The following is a 20,753-nucleotide window of genomic DNA, read 5'->3' on the forward strand; positions in this document are numbered from 1 at the left end:
GTGCGCTTGAGGCTGTATTTTATGCCCTGCAGAAAGGCTGCAGCCATGCAGACATTTAGACAGAATCTGTATGCAAGGTGTTAAAGCTGTTTTGTTAATAAATCTTGTGCATTTGATGAGGCTTAAAGTTATACTTATCCTAGGGAGTGATAACTGCTGCATATTAACAGAGCCAAAGTCATGGTCTTGTCTCCTGAGCCACAAATACTCTTAATTAGTTTAATTTACCATTACTTGTGTTTGCATGGCTATTTACCATATGATCCAGATAAGGGAGCTAGTTAGGAAACTCATAGGGGTGAAAATACCTATAGTTGGTATCTGCAGGTAGGCTTTGTAAGATATTAACAGTTGACTTCTTTATCAGAGATGATGGCTAACGTGAAAGATTTTCAATTAAATAGCATTGTATATAATTATTCAAATTCTGGAGGCTACTAAAACGGTTGCACTCTTTTCAGATTTATCCCTCTTGCTGGAACACTTCACCCATTACGGAAGAATGTGATAGGATGCAGTCAATGCAACTGTCCCCAGGTATGCATCCCCACGGAGCATGACAGGGTGTGAACGGAGTCCTCCGCCAAGCATCCCTTGGCTGATTTCTTTGATCGGCGCATCTGGAAAGCATGCTGATAAGATTCACAGGCATCGCTGCTGGATAATTGTCACTTCCACTCCATTCTGTACTCTCGGTATGATACACTCAGGCATCAGATTCTGGGCTTGGGCAGAGAGGTTGTGGAGCACTGCTTCTGTTAACCATGTTGGAATGTTTGTATTGTCAGTGTTATGTTGATCCTGTGAATTGTTGCAGGGAAGTGGGAGGGGAATGGACCTCCTCAAGCCTCTAACAGCTTATAGCAATCTATATAGTATAGTATATATATTATATATAGTATAATTCTTATAGTATAGTAGTAGAAAGGCAAAAGTTCTTTTTGGATATAGAAACAAGGAACAGACCGGTGGATGAATGAAGACAGAAACTAGGATTGATTTGCTTTGTACAAGCAAAATCCCCAAACCAAACAGATCAATATGCAAGATTCTAGCATCTTCCCAAAGAGAAGTGTCACCTCCTTCTCCTCTAGACACATTCTTCTCATGGGCTAGAGTCCATGTCACACACGCACCCCAGTCATGCCTATCCACCCCAATGCCTGGCGCATAACCAATGGGCATCCCCAAACCCCTTTTAAATAAAAGGATTCCAATGTCGGGGGGGAGTGTATGGTGCAACTCCCTGATGTGTGGCCCCACCAAGTGTGTGGCCTTGGCCTGGTGCTCAGAGCATCTTAAGGTTTGATAATGGCAAGGGAGACATCACTACCTAAAGCTAACTAAGCGTGACTCAACCATTTGACCCAACTATTAACCCAAACATGGAAGAAACAGACACTGAGAACTTGTGCAGACCACTTCGCAACATACAAATTTCTTTCATAGTCTGTCAATACAGCATGGCAAGTTTTTTTTTTTTTTTTTTTTTTTTTAAAACAAAGCCTCTTCACTTTGCACCGTGTAAGGGGTATTTCAGGATGGAGGAGGAAAAGAACATTTTTCCTCTTCCTTCTCTTCAGACACCTATTTGCTATATAGTAATGTAGCACTGATACATGTATACATGTATACATGATAGCATGTATGCACTGCTGAAACAGAGACGCCTGCATTGGCTCGGTCATGTCGTGAGAATGGATGATGGCCGGATCCCAAAGGATCTCCTCTATGGAGAACTCGTGCAAGGAAAGCGCCCTACAGGTAGACCACAGCTGCGATACAAGGACATCTGCAAGAGGGATCTGAAGGCCTTAGGAGTGGACCTCAACAAGTGGGAAACCCTGGCCTCTGAGCGGCCCGCTCGGAGGCAGGCTGTGCAGCATGGCCTTTCCCAGTTTGAAGAGACACTTGGCCAACAGTCTGAGGCAAAGAGGCAAAGAAGGAAGGCCCATAGCCAGGGAGACAGACCAGGGACAGACTGCACTTGCTCCCAGTGTGGAAGGGATTGTCACTCCCGGACTGGCCTTTTCAGCCACACTAGACGCTGTGCCAGAACCACCTTTCAGAGCACGATACCATAGTCTTTCGAGACTGAAGGTTGCCAACATAACAAGCACTGATACCCAGATAATCCACAACCCTGCCCTGATGGCACAGCATGGGAATGCTTCAAAGAGACTGGGAAAGAGAACAAATATATCCTTTTTTCTACTTGTTGCCTCCTGAAACTTGCCCCCGGCCCCATGACGCTTGATGTGTACATTCCATTCTGAAATGTAATACTTGATGTTTAATGTAAATAGTGTTTTGTTAGCATAGCTGACTTGTGCAGCAGGTTGGGAGACTTCGGTTAAGATCAAGGCATGTGGTTATAAAGGAAATACTTCATTTACAGGAACTCCACAGCCGAATGGGGGCAGGGGAGAGCCTACATACTTGTTACTTAGCTGGAAAGGAGGAGGAAGGGAGGGCAGGATAACATTTGCATATCCAAAGAGAGCATATTGAAAAGTAAGAGGTGACGCCCTTATGGTACTGGGGTATTTGCGTCCTGGATAATTGTCTCCCAGTAAAATGTGTCTGTCATTGATGTCCCTGAACATTCATGTCCAGTTTTGTTTTGCATCCTGGTTATTTGCATTCTGCTATCACTGGGCAACAAACCCCATGTTTTATAGGCTAAGCCAGTGGTTCTCAAACTTTTTAGAGGCCCTAGAGGCTGCTGCCTGATTTAAAAACACCATGGGATGTGGCTATAATGGTGATTGGGCAGCATTACTCCCCACCCAAGTAGCAACTTGTTTAACTCTTGATGCACGCAGCCTCTTCTGACCTCTCAGTTTAGTGAAGCAGCAAAAATTGGGTCAATAGTTATAATAATGGAAAAAAAATGCACTTTCAGTTAAAAGATCACACTGAAATGACATTGGCACTGTGAGGCAGTCCAGGATGTCACACTAGCACCATTGCATGGTTCAGAACTTGAGTGTCAATTGGAGAAACTTTCCTATCCTCTTTCCAAAATCATTTCAGCCATACAGAATTGGCTTTGTGGATACAAACATTGGTTCCTGTTTGGTAGTTGCTTTCAATGGCTTGGCAGCAAAGCCAGTTGGACGTGTCCCGCCTCCATATCTATCACACAAGGCTTTCAGTCTTAGTGAACTCCTGTGTTGAACCTGGCTAGCCCAAGACTTGTTATTGCATCCTGAAGCTTGTTAAAATTCAGTCGTCCAATCAAATTCAGATGTGCTTCCATATGGCAAGGACTTGCAGAAAAACCAACCGACCACCAAGAGCATGATGGTGAGCATCTCAAATATAACATAAATTCAGGTCAATTCCACAGTGCCTCTGCCAACGTCAAAATGTGCAAGAAGACGATAAATGTAAATTTGCAACGGCCTATTGAAAACAATAAAAATCTCTCTTTGACTATTCTTCTGACAGCTTTCATTTGGAGAAATAAATGTTCGGATTTGTTTCAGTTGGCAATGTGCAAACCTGCTACATCTGAGTTTGAGGATGGGTGGAAGCATCAGCCTTTTGTGTCTCTATTCCCTTTACAGTGATGAAATTTGCTTTACTTTCATATATCAATTTAAAACTCCCATCAATCGAGCGGAACTTAGTTGCATCATGATATTTAGTACACAGTGTTGAGCCATTTTTATGGTCCTCCAAAGAATCAACTTTCTGTTTCTTCCTACCTGCTGCCACTTTTGATGCAGGTTGTTCAGCATCACCTCAAAAACAACCTGAGTGAACTGCGACAGAAGGGAGAAAACAAAATAGCCTGAGAGAAATACTGCAGCATACTTACTGAAGAGCAGGTGAGTGAACATCTGGGAACCCCATACCTTAAGGTTGATGAGAGAAAAATATTATTGGCAAACACCATATATGCTTATTTTTATTTATTTAAGCATTTATATATCACCTTTCTAGGTTTTTACACAAGGCAGGGTACATAGACAGGCTCTTCATAAACCACAATTTTCTTAAATGAGGGTATTTATATTGTTCTGTGAGAGGAACTCAAGAGAACCCTCAATTTCACAGGATGCTTCCATCCAAGTGCAGCCATCATCCTGGTTGTGCTCTGTACTGTCCAAGCTTTCACACCAGTAGCCACAGTTCACCTTCAGCCAGGGATATTATCCATCTCTAGCTGACTCCTCCGCAGTCCACTCATTCCACACTCTCACAGTGCTTCACAGCACACTCTCTCACCGTGCCTTCCTAAGGTCCATCAGCAGCTTTCCAGTCTCCCTTCCAAGGCAAGAACCCAGGCTGATCCTGCATAGCTTCTTCAGGCATGGCACTAGCTCAAACTCCAGACCACACCTCCTGCCCAAGGAATTGTCCTTTGTTGTCCTCTGGATAGCTTCCATAAAGCTGGTAAATAATTCAGTATGCATATCCACAAACAATCATTCTAAAATTGGATTGATATTATTAATGCCCTCTGTCCAAAAGAATTGGCAATGGCACAAGAAAAGGACATATGCCTAAATATTGTTTAGTTAATAAATGTGGCCCAGTAAACTTTTTAGAAACTGCCCAAATTTCACCAAATTGAACTACTAGGGCCAGTTCTGATATATTAAATATTCTACAGAACTGCAGAGAACATAATGCCACCCTCTGCATTCTTTGCTTATCTACTAGCCTGTTTCTGTTCCATGCCTCACATTCCCAGAGGTATCAGGAAACATCTATAGCCACAAAGCCCCTCTAAGCTCACAGTACTAGTTTCACAGTTACTTGGATAGTCATCCCTGCTTCCTGCCAGCCTGCAGTCCAATACCCCTTTCTGTGACTTGTCTCAACAACCAAATTAATCAAACACATTGAGCATTGCAAGTGGTTAATACAAACAGAAAGGACGTGCTATTGAAAGTCCTGAAAGACCCACAAGAAGCCACGATACACCTGCGCTTGGCAAACGCAAATCAGACCGCTAATTGGAGTAGCGGTCGATTTGTCCTGCTTAAGATGCCGTGTGCTCAAAGTGAAGCCAATATCCAGAAGCTTGAAGTGAATTATTTGACAGTTTAGCGTGAAGTCTGCCTATTAGCTAGATGTAGTGTATAGCATTATTTGCATAGTTTAGCCATGATGGTTTGTTTCAGCCCATTATGTTTGCTCAGGCTCAACAGCAAAAGTCCCTGGGATTGTGTAAGGTAGCTGTACTAGCCACCAGCATAAAGTTGAAGCTGGAAACATTAAAAAAAAAATAATAAAGAAGGAAAAAAAAAATCACTTTTTCAAATGAGATCCTTGTGCAAATCTTGGTTGACGCACAACAGGTCAGAGATCACAAGATCTGATGCCTCTCTAAGGGACAGTTGGCATGGTAATATGGAAATGGTGACTGGTTTCCTGTACAAAAGATCACCATCAGCTTTCAACTGATTAAACAGTAAGTATTTGAACTTTGTAAAATAAGGTTAAGCAGGGTGAGAATTTCATACTGTACTGGTTTTAACCATTGTGCTTGTCTGCTTGTTCACAGATGGCTCAGGATTGCACCTTGGAAGGATCAAGAAATAACGATGCTAAGGAATAACTATGTAAATATTCTAGATCATCCAGGATGAGAAGCAAAACAATCTGGAAATGAGAATACAGTACGACACAACAGCTGGAAAAAGAAAGCAAAATGTTATAAAGGGAACAGAACATGCCAACATCATTTTGAAGATGACACAATGTGTAGTTATTCATATGTACGAGTTATTCATATGTACGAGTATATTCATGTACATATGTATTCATATGTATTCATATGTATATGTATTCATGTATATGTATACATATGTACACATATACATATATGTATATGTATACATATGTATATGTATATGTATATACATATACATACATATGTACATATGTATATATATATGTATATACATATGTATATGTATACATACATATGTATACATATGTATTCATATATGTATATGTATTCATATGTATATGATTCATATGTAGGAGTTATATGTGTAGTTATTCATATGTCTCGTAAATGGTAGAATCCTCTGAGCCAAGATAGGGGAGCTGGAATACTTAATGCAAAAGAGCTGTTGGCAACCTTCAGTCTCGGAAGACTATGGTATCACGCTCTGAATGGTGGTTCTGGAACAGAGTGTCCTCTCCAGTGTGCGAATCCTGGGTAGAGTAGATATGGAGGATAGACTGTTTCCCATGCAGCAAATCCCCCCTCTCCACGTCGCTGAAATGGTCCAATGGAAAGGCAGAGGCCAATACGGTTGGTTCCAGCGGCATCGCAGGAGTTGCCAGAACGTGACTGTGTTCAGCCATGAACTGCCTCAGGGACTCTGGCTCTGGATTTTGCCTTGAAGCCTTTGACTCCTTTGACTCCTGAAGCCTTTTCCATAACTGGATGTAGCCACAAGGCAGTGGAGGTTTGGGATCAGAGTTTTCCTTCTCTCAGATGAGCTGCCTTCCCAGGCTGATGAGTCCCATATACCCGGTGGCTGTTTAGTCGCCTCTTACGACAAGTACAGCCAAACTGAGGGCCTATTCTTATCCCCAGCCCCCAGGGGAATGCAAAAGAGAATGTAGTTATAAAGGTTATAATGACAATCTGGTGAAATTGAGAGAACTCTTGAAATACAGTTGTTCTGATATACAACCCTAAAGAGAGGATGGAAAGATGTGTAGTTGGGTGATGTTTAGTTCTGTAAGTCAGTAAGTGGTTAGAATCCAAAAAAACCCAGAATATTTAGGGAGACCACACTCCTCCACAGAATCACTGTGAATGGAAATAGGGTCAAAAAATGTCATACTGAGGACATGCTATCTGCCTCCTGGTCAGAATATTGATGATGATCTTTACTTGGAGATAAAAATCACCATCCAAAGGAGAAAGTGTGGCAGTAACAAGTATTCAATGGGTATTTCAGTTATCCTCACATAGACCTGGTAATGTTCAGGTCAGGACAATGACAGAAAATCTCTGGATACACTAAATAAGTATGCTCAAGCATAGTTGGTGTTGAAACTGATCAAAGGGGAATGACCTCAGGCTTAATACTATTACTTAATCCTATGTGGTACCCAGGACCTAGTGAGAGATATAAATGTTTTTTAAAACATTTAGAACAGTGACCATTGTGCTATTCAGCATGAATATAATTTGGATGTTTCCAAATAAGCCCAGTACAGATACATTTGACTTCTGGAAAGGAGATTCCTCAAAAGTGAGGGCACTAGTAAAAAAGGAAGCTAAAAGAGAAAGCTAAGAGAGTCAAATCTCACCAGGAATTCTCTCTCAGATAAGTGGAGGTAATTTAGCATCACAATAACTGAAGCTTACTAGAATGGATACCCCTTAAGAAGGGTCCAATTCTATCCAATACCCCTCCTTCCCCACAGATGCACACGCACCAAAAAGGCATGCACTACGTCCTACAGTGGGGGGGGGGGCACTTGGATAGTCTGCAGGAGTTAAGTAGATATATTTTCTACTTACCTCCAGTAAGCTGCACAAGTGACAGTGGGCCTCCTTGGGCATATGCCACCTCTTTTGGTCATGTATGTCCAAGAAGAAGGAAGGAGCAGAGAGGTCTGAAAAGAATATAGGATCTGACATGCAGCACTGCAGCCAGATCCACTCATTCTGCCTCCTCCCCACTCCTGGTTCTTTCCCCCTCCCTGCTCAGAAACACCCACTCCTATTCGCTTCCCATTCCTCCCACCGCCTATCCCCATCATGACTTTCCTCTTGCTTCTCCACTGGCCTGCACATGTAGCTGCCAGCAACTTCCCTGGAGCCATTCTCGACCTCAATCTACCTTCTCAGATCCACTCAGACCTATGTCAGCAAAATTACTGGCGCAGGTCCAAGCCAACCCAGTGAGGCAACAAAAGCTTACTTTGGGCCAAGGGAACAAATTTCTCTTACCTCAAGGACTCTGTGGCTCAAAAACCCATTGTGGGATGCAGTGCCCACCATGTTGATGTGGTTGCATTCAGTGGCATAGCTAAGGAGATGCAGGGACCAAAAGAACATAAATAACCCCACTGGATCAGGCTATAGGCCCATCTAGTCCAGCTTCCTGTATCTCACAGCAGCCCACCAGGGAGTAGCAGTCATACCAGGCAACAAGCTTTAGGGGGGCAACAAGCTAAGCTTGACACTAGTGGCCAAAATTGTGAAAATCTTGGTATGTATGAATAATACCATCATGTTATACATCATTGAAAAGGTAATTTAATGCAGAATGCAATGAAACAAACTGAATTGAAATATCTGTATTCTATCAAAAATTATGGCTAATTAACCAGAAAATAAAAACACAACTGCTTTAAGGAACAAAAAGTGGATTTCTTTAATTCAAAACTGGCCTATGAGACTGATTGTTCCGAGAGCAACAATCTCAAACAATGAGATGTTGTTATGATACAGCATGGAACCAATAATGTGTTGATATAAGTCAGTTCTCATTTCCATGTATCATAATACAGTTAACTCCTGCTAACTGGTAAAGAGGCACTTTTTTGAGTGGTGCTCCTCTTATATTAGCCGGGAGAGAATAACCATCCCTCTTCACCCCAGCACAGTGTCTCTAACCAATACGGGGCACACTTTTTATTTATTTATTTACTTAATTAAATTTGATTTTGTCACAGAGGGGGGTCTACAAAATCTTCTTTGATCCCAGGTAGCAGATAGATGCCTTAGCTATGCCACTGGCTGGGGGGAGGTGGCAGATCAAGTGAGTGGTGAGCTCCTGGGGAAAGGAGATAGGTTCCCCCCAATTTTCACTTTTAAAAAAGCCAGGGTGTGATGTCACTTCTGGTTGTGACATCACTTCTGGGGCATCATTTTGAGCTCCGCACTGGGCTACACATTTATTAGCTACGCTATTGGTTGCATTGGCGCTAGAGAAGTTGCGTAGGATTGGGTTGTAAGTGTGGTTAGGAGTGTAGCCTTTTGCCTGAAATGCAGCTCCTCCAAGTCATTTCAGGGAGACACTGTTTTGATGAGTTTGTTTGAAGAAGACATAATTGCAATGTCCTCACACGCAAATGAGCACAACAGCTGCACTGAGATTAGCACTTCTGCTTCTTGCATTTGGCTGTGTTACTTTCTCTGAGGCACCCTTCAGTCTTCAACCCCAAGCAGGGCATTTCATCAAAGTGACTTTTAAGATGGTGCTGTGAAGTTTTAACAAAATATTATTATTTAGGAAAGTGACAGAGAGCATTTTAGTTGATTTATTTGTGGCAGTAATGTCCAAAATGCCATCTCACGGCATGCTTTTCTTTAAGCAAATGTCCTCTGTCAGCCCGTTGTTGAATGACTTTGTGTTTGCACTGAAAAGCCCATCCATCACTTTTGGCAAAAGGAAGTGCACAGAATAATAATAATAATAAAAAGACACCCAATCTTAGGAACACTTAATCTAGGAATAAGGGATGCACAATGGCTGTATACATAAATATTCAGAATATGCAGATATAAAAATGAGAAAATACATATATGTAAAATACGTATACATAAAATATGTACATAAAATTGCACTCATTTGTATTGGTCCAACTAATAGTTTAAAATATTTTATGCAGGAAGTCACATTTTTCTTCAGAGAAAAGCAAAAAGCATTCCTCTTCTTCCCCAATAGATACTGTTGCCCAACAACCCTTTTATTTGGAAGTGAGATATGTGACACACTTGACTATACATTCACATGGCACTGGGCGCCTGCCATGATAGCATGACCCAGGTCAGTACTTTGGCATTGGACTGATGGTAAGAGGCCTCAGGGCCAACAAACCACGAGGAAGGCCACCATTTTAATTTGTCAGAGCCATCATCTCCTCCCATGCTCTGCCAAGGCTTGGCTTTCATTTTTTGGAGAACACTATGAGAGACCTTACCTTCCTTGCACAGCACATTTGAACCTATGAACAAAAGCCACCTACTGGGAGCTTCCTGTTGTACAGCAAACAAAGTTGTTGACACAATAAAGGATCTCCAGTTCTAGCTGCCCTCACTAATCCCATGGTGAAATTCAATCAAAGAACCCCTGCCAGTTGAGCCAGGCCCCCCCCCCCGTAACCAGCTACCACACCCATGATAGGGTATCAAACTGAAGAAGCATCTATTAGGACTAGGAATAAACAATCAGGGGGCATTATGTTACAAAAGAAGGTTGCTTGGTGAGCTTATCCCACAAAAGATGCCACAGGTTCCTATGGGCAGAAAAAAAGTCCTTAAAAAAGACCCCACATGTCTTCATTCATTTCCCATCACTCATTTCCTTTCATTCATTTCCCATAATCACTTTTGCTGTTTTGATTATGCATCTGACCCATTTGCGCCACATGAAGTGCCCCCATTCACTACCCACGAACCACTGTGCCAAGCTGGCACCCAGGACTGGTAATGAATCGCTCTCTTTCTTTCCAAGCCTTTCCCCCTTCCCCTTCATCAAGCTCAACCAAGAAAACTCCTGCTTCAGTAACTGCTGAGCAGGCACCTTTCCTGAGCTGCTATGCCAGCTCCTGCCAGGCAGCCATTTCTTCTGTTGGCCACCTTGCAATGTGCCCCCTTCTCCAAGGAAAGCAGCCTTGGCTCCCTTGCCCTGCTTCTTCCTTGCAACTAGCTACAGTTAAGACCTAGTGTTTGTGGCTGAATGTGTTTTTCAGCTAGCAGGAAGTGACATCACTAGCATGCCTCTAACATGTATAATTAAACTGATGACATACATGGTGCTGCTATTGTTTCCCCGCTTTGTGCGAGTCTAAGAGGACCTAGTCCTCTGAATGGCTAAGTAGCACTGCATTACTTTTCACTTTTGATCCCCCTTCCCTGCAATTATATTATCTCCACAATAAAGCTCTTGCTGTTGCACCTTCATCCTTGCCTCCGTCTTCCTTACATGCCAAACCATTGAGCTTGGCCATTGGCCACGGTGCACAGTCCCTGCACCCGCAATAATTCCAGTTGGCACATGAATTGGGCATGCTTCACCCCTGCACAGAAATTCTTTCCATGTAGGAAATGAGTGATGTTTGAAGTGGTCCTGAGACTAGTCTTCGTCTCTAACCTCTGAGAGCAGCTATTTACTAGTTTAATTAGTTTGACATCAACACAGAGAAAACAGTTTTTTTTTCCTTCAACCAAATTCACAACAAGCCTAATGGAACATGGCATGCATCTGTGCCCTCAGTCGTGACTCCACATCAGCCAAGATTAGGCTGATTTTATCCTCTGGGCAACTGACAAAGACAAGACAGGAGGAACAACACTATAGATGCTTTATTAATAACAGCTAAATAAAGAATTCAGTGAAGTGGTGAGAGCTTCTCAAGGAGGGTCTAACTTTTAACATTAACTCTGCTAGTCCAGGACAAGATGATCTTCAGAAGAAAGCATTCCTAAGAAGAAAGGACAAGCCTTGGTTCCTTTGTCCACTTTTAGCAGTCAGTCTACAAGGGCAAGTAGCCAATGAGTACGGTTGGAGAAATGGCCCATGTACAGTGGATGATCGGTAATGCCTTTTCAATATTGAAAGCAGGAACCTTCCAACCTGCACATGCTCAAATTAGTTTTCTGAGTTTGGAATGTTTTCACTTTATTGCTTTCATTTTTGCAATATGAGGAAGGGAAGAGGTGGATTCCTGCACCAGGATCCTAACCCCATTCCTTACCTGTTTCACCTTCCTTATTCTCCGTGGTTCTGTGCTAGCAAAATAGTTAGTGCAGATCCGAGGAGACTGGGAGGGCAGTTTCCTAAAGGAGGGAAACTCCACTATTTGGGCAGTGGAGGCTTGCCCCAGGGTAAGGGAATGAAAGTTCCCTTACCTCAAAGAGACCCATGTTTAGTCTGAAGCAAGTCACACTGAGTTCAATGGGTCAGTGTGTTTAGGACTGCAGCTTTCATGATGTCTGATGAACGTGTGGCTTCTGGCTTTATCTACGGTGTCAGTTGCTAACATAGAAAACTCACCAACATTCTAAATGGCTCGACTGGACAACAAAACCGGTAACAACATGTTTAAAGATTGACTGTGGCAGACAGAGAAGTAAGAGGCCAGTTTGGCTAAGAAAAAACCTGCTGGTGGGAAAATGGAATTGTGGGCTCCAAAAGGGAGATATCTGAATAGGTGAATGAAAACAAGATACTGGGACACTTCTGCTTATTCGTTCACTGGTCACAGTATCTTGCCACTCCTGGCTTTGCTCTCTGCTAATATTGGTGTAGGCCTTCCCAGCCCTTGGCCTTGGTTGGTGGGAAGCTCATCCCTTAGACTCACACACTTACAGGTCCTTCAGGTCCTCCCTCTCCAACCACCTGGTAAGAATTGTGTTGCTCAGTCTGGACAGCCTTCCCCTGTTGCTGCAGGTTGGCTTTGAGACGGGAGGGAGTTATACAGCACTTCTTCCTCCTCCTCTCCCTTTCCACAGGTTAGCCTTCTGAGGCTATTTACTCCTTCTGTGGCAACAGAGTCCTCAGCCCGGCATCCTGCTGCTACTGCCTTATTACTGGCATTGATGAAACCCTTTATCCTGGGGTTTGCCTTATGGGTAAGTGTGGCTCCATCCCTTTTCCAGCCACAAACGTACTTCCCTAGTTGTCCCTGTTGCCCCTGCCTTGGGAGAGACATAAGTAGGTGCAGGGCCTGACTGTGACCGTTCTACTGGCTGCACTGCTTACTATGGGGTTAGTAGCACACTACTCAGTTTTCTAGGTGACCTCACCATGGGGCTTAATAGCTGTACCCAGCAGTGAAGTAGACTCAATTCCCCTGACTTGCTCCCAAGTTGAACTTAAGTCCTGTCAATCACTGATTTGGACTTGACTTGGGACCAAGAGGCAGTGACTCATGACTCAACGCGGGACTCAAAGCCATTTTCATGCCTGAGTTGCTGTGTGTATTTTCTTTCTTACTGTTTTTTTTTTTGTCGCTGTTTCTGCATTGTGCTGCAAGACTTCCTGGGCAATCCAGAAGCAAGCACAATTTCTTTAAATTTGACTCGGAGACTTGAGAACACTTGGGTTGTGACTTAAGACTCAGACTCGATTTGAGAATTTGAGCAAGGACTTGAGATTTGTGGGTAGAGACTTGAAACTTGATTCAAGGCTTGGGGTTAAGGATTTGAATACATCACCTGTACCCGGAGGTGGCAGACCCTCCCGGGTCATGTAAGGATGCAAATGGCAACAATTATTCCAGACAACTGGTTAACTGAGAGCAGTGGTGAAGTGTGCAATTGCATAAAAACCAAGGCATAATGGTAGCATCGATTAAGACAGTGCTCCGAAATGAAACTTAAGTACCAAAATGAGCCTTATCCAAATGACAGGTTTTAGGTTTCTTGATCTCACATTTATAGAAATAGTTCTATAAATACTTAACACCAGCCTCTTGGAAAGAGAGCAATTACAGTTTGCAAGAGTGAGATTTCACACATTGGAAATGTGATTCAACAGCAAAGAGCCAAAAGAGCACTCAAAAACATATCACATTTGCACCGGAAAATGTGATTTGAAAGTCCCTGGTGTCTTCAAGGTCACAGCAACCAATACTGTGCAACCAATACTGCCTTGCCCAGATAATATCTTCCTTGCAAGTGTTCCCATTTGCAAAGTGCCATTTATCAATACTCAAACAGTTTAAATTTAGCAAGTACACTTAGGAAAACCAGAAGCACATTTGTTAGCAAGTTACTATATCCGATGCAGTGTTTCTCAAACTGTGGGTTGGGACCCACTAGGTGGGGCACGAACCAATTTCAGGTGGATCCCCATTCATTTCAAGATTTAATTTTTAATATATAAGACTTGATACTACTATGGTACGTGACTACATTTGGGGGAAATGTTACAGATCTGTACTTTTAACAGGCATCTATGTATATGCTTTAACAATGATAGTAAATGGGACTTACTCCTGGGTAAGTGTGGGTAGGATTGCAGCCTAGGATTGCTAAAAATTTTCCTGTTTGATGATGTCACTTCCGGTCATGACATCACTTCTGGTGGGTCCTGACAGATTCTCATTCTAAAAAGTGGGTCCTGGTGCTAAAGGTTTGAGAACCACTGTACTATAGGTTGGTCTAAAATATTGGGTACAGTAGGTAGTCCCAAGTCTTTAAGTGCTGTTCACATGTTGTGCTGTACCCAGGTATAGAATGTCTGTAGCTGAGTGCTGCTGTCTATATTCAGTGATGAATTTCCATGTGAATGGCTGTAGCTGGGTTCATTTTTAGTGATCCATAGTCTCTGCTTACTGTTTTATGGGTTCTATCTGCATTGAATGGAATGTGTGAATGAATGCATGAATAAAGGTACTGAGATGCAGGCCAACAATGATTGCACCCAGGTAATGCTGAATGTTCTAAAAGTCCTGTAATGGTTTCTATAGATGTATCTTAAGCATATGCTTAATTCTTGCAATTCTTGTGGAAGGGATTGTCACTCCCGAATCGGCCTTTTCAGCCACACTAGACGCTGTTCCAGCACCACCTTTCAGAGTGCGATACCATAGTCTTTCGAGAGTGAAGGTTGCCAACATTAATTCTTGCAAGAAATCAATGGTACTTAATGGTTTGGATTGCATCTATTATGTTTCCATGTATAAAGCTTGGTATAAACTCTTTATTTTTCATATTTTTATACCACCCTTCATCCACAGAGCTCAGGATGGCATATATGGTGCCTTCCCTCCTTTTGCCCTCACAACAACCCTGTGAGATAGGTGAGACTGAGAGACAGTGACCCTCCCAAGGTCACCCAGGAAGCTTCATGGCTGAGTGGAGATTTGAACCTGGATCTTCCAAGTCCAACTCCCAAACTACTACACCTTCTTGGTTCTCATCCTGACTCTGTAGAAGGTTTGAAACCAATTGGCTATGTTTCATTTTCTTCCTACCAACATTGAGAGAATCTACATTCCTTAAATTAAAAAAAAAAATTTATTTGACTTGATTCAGTACTTTCTTTTTCTCTGTGTTATCACAGGTAAACAGAAAGAGGAAATTAACAGCAGCAGGACATTTAAAGATCGCATATTTCCAAAAAGTGTAGGAGTGGAGCATGCAGAGGACATCTCTGTTTGAACAGATTTGCTTTGGCTTTCTGTTGCGTCAGTGCTATCTTTGCCACAGTGGCAGAAGCCAAAGAAGGCTGCAGGTATCCATGCTGATATCCTAAGGGGACAGCTGATTTATTCCATGGTCACTTTCTGTCTTTCTAGACAACCAACAAACCCGATCGGGTTTCTGTGTTGATAAATCACTCCAGCTCTGTGGAGAGAGAGATAGTCACACATGCACACAGTTGGGCCTAAAAGCATAAGTAGGGCCTTATGTTTTTAAGTTTGCAGTATCGGTTTGTTATGAATTCTGGTCACATCGGTGTTTGCGACTACAGAAGCTGAAGACTTTTATAAGCAGTCCGGAAAATAAAGTTGGTTTCCTTCTACAAAGCAGAACCTGGGAGTAGGACATATTTAAAAGGCACTCATCCTTTGTAGAAACAAAATCTGTGTTTTGTTTCCAACTCCTGGTTTTAAAGGTTATTCGGTACCATTAATTTTATTTATGGATTTGTATTAAATCCTCCCCAGTTGTGAAAGCCACAGGACAGGTCCCACTGCTGACAGATGAATACAACTCCCAGCATTTTCACATTGTTAAAACTTCATAAAATTCAAGGCAGTTGAAATACCTAGTCAAACACCATGTCCTTCCTATACCATCTCTTCTTGGCTTTATCGTGGCAACACCTTCATTTTGGCATTAAAAAACTGCTTAACAGCACAATCCAGCAGCACTCAGGGCTCTCTGTGTTCCCTTCCCCTGGGCATTTGCTCCCTTCCCCCAGGCAGCCAGCAGCCAGCAGCAATGGGTCTCCTGGGCTCTGTGCCCATGTTTGAATGGGCACAGAGTTGAGGAGGCCCATGTTGGGCCACCTGGCTCAGATGGGGAGTTAGGATGTGGTGGCAGAGGCTGCCACTGTCCCTGCCCCTCTTGCAAGCATGATCCTCCCCTCCCTCCACCCTCCCTCCATCTCTTTCCGCCCACTCCCCACCTCCTCCCCCACCCTGAAAGCACTCACTGCTGGCTGGTGTTGCAGGATCACCAGCCACTTGTCCTCCTAGTGTTGAGGTGCATTGTCTTCTGGTACTGGCCCAGACTGGTGCTCCCTACTCCCCGGTGCTGTACAACATGACTTATGGCACATTTATGACACCTAGAGCTGGTGCTGAGCAGCAGTAACAGAAATAACAGAGCTCAGGACTGAGCTCTAAATTACAATGCTTCTTGAAAATGCTCAAACCAGGGCTTTTGTGAGCCTTCAAAATGTTAGGATCCCCAAAATTTGGAGCAACCATATAATTCTCTATGCACTCTCGAACAGCTCTGGACAATGGATGGCCCAGTTATCTCATGGTAGCTCAGAAATTATTTTCTTCTTGCTTTACCATGGGAGAGATCGTAGACGCTACCATTGTGAATTTCCAATCAGTTGACTGTGCTGTGACTTTTTCTGTGTTTTAATTGCACACCTTCCCTATATCTGTTAATGACGGATCACATTCTCGTCCACCAACAAAGGGAACTGCAGTCAGGAATGTGAGAAAATGCCTGCCTGCCTTCCTGATTGTAATTTTGCCAGTAAAACCCCAATACTGCACTGTGGCAGTGAAGAATGTAAGACAGCCTGTCAGGTGGCTGGGGATAGCCAAATTCAGATCTTCAGTCAGCCACGGAGCTCGGTTGATGACTCTGACTGGTCACTGTCGCACAGTCTAAGGTTGTGTCTCTCACATTATTGTGAGGATAAAATTGGGGGGGGGAAGAGAACTGTGTACTGTATACTACCATCAGATTCTGGAAGGAAAGAAATAGTAATGTACGTACTATACTGTTTCTGGCTTCTTCTACATCCCTATCTTTTTTGTGTGTGTGTGACCATTGATCAAATCATTTGTCTCACTACTGAAACATTTTTATGACAAAGTATAATTATAATCATAAAGAATATTTATTTGCCCCATCCAAACAAAAGTTCTCAAAGTGTGCTGCACAATAAGAGCAATCAGAAGATAGTGTTCTCTGTGCCAACTGAATTCACCGTCTAAAAAACAAGATACATGGGAGACACCGTCAAATAACCATGGGAAAAATGGGCCTTGTTGGAATAAAGAGGGATAATTAAATTGCCTTGCTAAAGAGGTCACTTTAAAAAGTTTATCCAGGTAAGTGGGGTAAAGTAGTTGATTAACAGAGCATTCCATGCTAAGGGGGGGGGGAGGAGGGTGTCCAGAATGCTGATCAGAGGTAAGTAAACTCTTGGTAGGCCTTCTGATGGGAGGGGCAGGACAGGTTAGAAAATGGAGTATTCACAGTAGCGTCACAAGGGGGTGTGGGCCGCACTGGGTGATGGTCATGGGGGGGTGATGCCACTACTGGCCAAAATTTCTAAAATCTTGGTATTTTCGAATAATACCATCATGTTATATATCAATCGATGCATAATTTCATGCAGGATGCAAAGAAACAAACCGTGTTGGAATATCTCTATTCTATCAAAAGTTATAGCCAAAAAACCCAGTGGGGGCAGGGCGATGGTACATCACCACACCCACTGCCCAGGGCATTGCCCTGCCCATTGAATGGGAGGAGCACCATCATGGAGGTGACACACTGGCCTCCTGAACCAGATAATGCAAACCCAAGTGATGCTACTGAGTGTACAGTAGGATCCAACATGCATTTTTGCACTGAGATCCACCCCTCCAGCTTGCTCTATGCTCCAGATCATCCCCCAAACTGTGGGTAACAGCCCCTCCACCAGCTTTCCAGCTCCAGTGCAGCCTTGATAGGCAATTGGTGGGTGTGCAGAACCTCCATCCACTTATCCCAGTGGTACTCAAACTTTTCCAGCCAGTGGCTCCCTTGACCCCCATGGCTGTTGGCCATGACTCCACATCATGTTCCTGAGGGCTGGAAGTGACATCATTAAACAGGAAGTGGCCAGAAATATTAACTATATTAACTATATTAACTATAATATTATAATATTATATTTATTATAATATTAAATATATATTAACTATATTAATATTAATTATACTAATCATATCATTAATTAAATGCAGATCTTAAAAATATATTATTAATACACAGCAATATACATGCTTTATAAATGATCAGCTGCTGATCACTGTTGGAGTAGGTAGATTTTGTCTGGTCCAGGAGGACTCATTTTTTAAAACTTTGTAAGCATACCAATAGAATTGTTTTATCAAATGAACTTTGTGAACAACCAGTCTGACCAACATTACACACACACACACCCCTGTGGACCTCAATCCAGCTAGTCATTTCTCCCATTCTCCTTGGATAGGACTGAACCCTTTATTAATTTAATGAAATTAAATTTTTCCAGCAGCTGGTGGGGAAAACAAAAATAGACCATGAAAATAGATCAGAGCTGATGAGGGTTTGGTTAGGAAGCTGATTTGTCTCCTATACGAGGAGATGCACAGCTCAAGCCTATGCATGTCTACTCAGAAGTAAGTCCCATTAGAGTCAATGGGGCTTACTTCCAGGAAAGTGTGGATAGGATTGGGCTGGCAATCACTTCATCAATGGCTGATAAGTATTCCCTTCAAATAGCAAGATTCATCACTTTAGAAATACAGCCTTTCGTCTTCAGTCAAACAACAAGATTTATAAATGACTTTAAAAACAGTGCCCTTTTTCTGCTTCTAGCCAAGTAAAGGGTGTGCTTCTCTCTCTCCCCCGCCCCCTTTGCCAACTGCATGGAAACAACTTTAAGACCCCTGGTGACTGGTAAAATAGGAAGTGTTTTATATGGGGAGGGGGAGGAAAGCGGGAAGGTTTGGAGATCAAAAGGGGGGAGTGGAAGAGGGAGGGGGTTGAAAAGAGAGATTTCACTTTGATGAGAAGCGATCCCAGGCTGGGAACTAGGAACCAACCAGACAAGGATCAGTGAGGGTTAAGGACCGCAAGCTGAGCGTGCTAGGCACTTGCCAGATGGGGGTTGGAGTCGAAGAGCTTTGGAAACAACATGCAGCAAAAACAGAAGGCAGCAGCCTCGGAGTGGAGAGAGAAGAGGGCTGGGCGGCAGTAGCCACTCTCACAGCTAAGCAACTCCTGTTTCTTCTGCTTTAAAAAAAGCGCAGATGACGGGCAGAAGACGAGCTCGTATTCTTCCCAGGGGTGTGACTGTATCACTGCGAGAGGACATCCTGCTCCTCCCTTTGAGTTCTTGGCGCCTCCCTAAAGAGCTGTGCCTCACAGTTTGAATAACACTGACTTATGCTGATGGCTCTGGAGCATTTGATGGCACATGAAATTTGTAAATGGTTTTTTGGCAGCAAATCACAAGATTTTCTGATGTAAACAGAGGGTAGGATTAGGCAGAAAGAAAGAGTGCATCCTTCTACATGTCTGCTTGGCTTTTGGTGCATGTCTCACTCAGTAGTGCTTACTTCAGAGTAAACGTGCGTGAGATTAGACTCATAGCTTTACTCACAGCTGGAATAGATGATGGAAAAGTCAGTAGCCTTGTAGAAGAGAAAACGGAGTCCCAGTGGAGAAACCAGCATCTTAGCTATGCTATAGCCTTGTTAAAGGTTATTCCGTGCTGCTGGTATTATTGCATTTAGTCTCTTCATGGTTCTTGGCTGCTAATGTCAACAAGATGATGTGTTCAAAGGCATCGCTGATGGCTGGTTGCGAGACTAAAACTCTAGCATTTAGAGCTTCCCTTCTTTTGGTCTCTGCTAGTTAAACTCCAAAACCTAAAAAGGTCAGAGCACTGCCTACATCACAGCGCTGAGAGAAGTAATAAGAGACTGGTGATATAGCAGTTTCAGCTCTGAGTGGATAAAACAAACCAAATAATATTACATATCTACAACCTAACTTTCTCTCCCCCCTCCTCTCTCTCTCTCTCTCACTCACACTCACGCTCACACACACACACACACACACACACAAATGCTACTACTTTAGTGCTGCCTTGTTATAATGTGCTTCATCCTAGACTGATAGTCAAACATTGCAACCAATGGGAGCATTTCATTCTATGTAAGGTGACGCCAATCAGCTCCCATTGCCTTCAATGCCATCTGCTGTAGTGCTGTTTCATGCAACTGTTGCCTTTGAAGGAACAGATCTCCTGTGTTGCTGAAAGTATCACTGTATATATTTTTAATATGCTTGTTGTTGCTTTCAACTGACTTCAGAAGGCCTTTTCTCCCTGGTGCACACATTTTGGAAACGGATGCCAAGACACATTGAACGTTGTTGACTTACAAAATTCTGCCTGCACCCTCTGTTCATATCAGATTGTGTAATTATTGACAGAACTCCTATATGAACAAATATGGACAACTGGCAACTGGTTTGCCATTTAGTAATGAATAGCTTTGGGAATTCACAAATAGAAATAGAATATGTCCATGTCTCCAAACCTTAGTGGGGGTTAAAGGAGCTGTATCTGCTAAAATGTACGCTTCTTCACAGTTATTAATAACTTGGGAGTCCTGCCCAGGATTGAATTTGGCAATTCAAGTGCGTCAGGACTCCACAAAGCTGCGTAGATCCTTGGTATGGCAATTGCAACATTGTTGGTCTGTTTGGGCAAGCCTGTGTATTATCCAATCTTGAACCACTGAGCAGAAAGTAATGTTTAAGAGAAGGGCCCTTAGGCAGCACTGCAATGTCT

Source organism: Tiliqua scincoides, chromosome 1 (genome assembly GCF_035046505.1).
Source record: "Tiliqua scincoides isolate rTilSci1 chromosome 1, rTilSci1.hap2, whole genome shotgun sequence".
Classification (NCBI taxonomy): Eukaryota; Metazoa; Chordata; class Lepidosauria; order Squamata; family Scincidae; genus Tiliqua; species Tiliqua scincoides.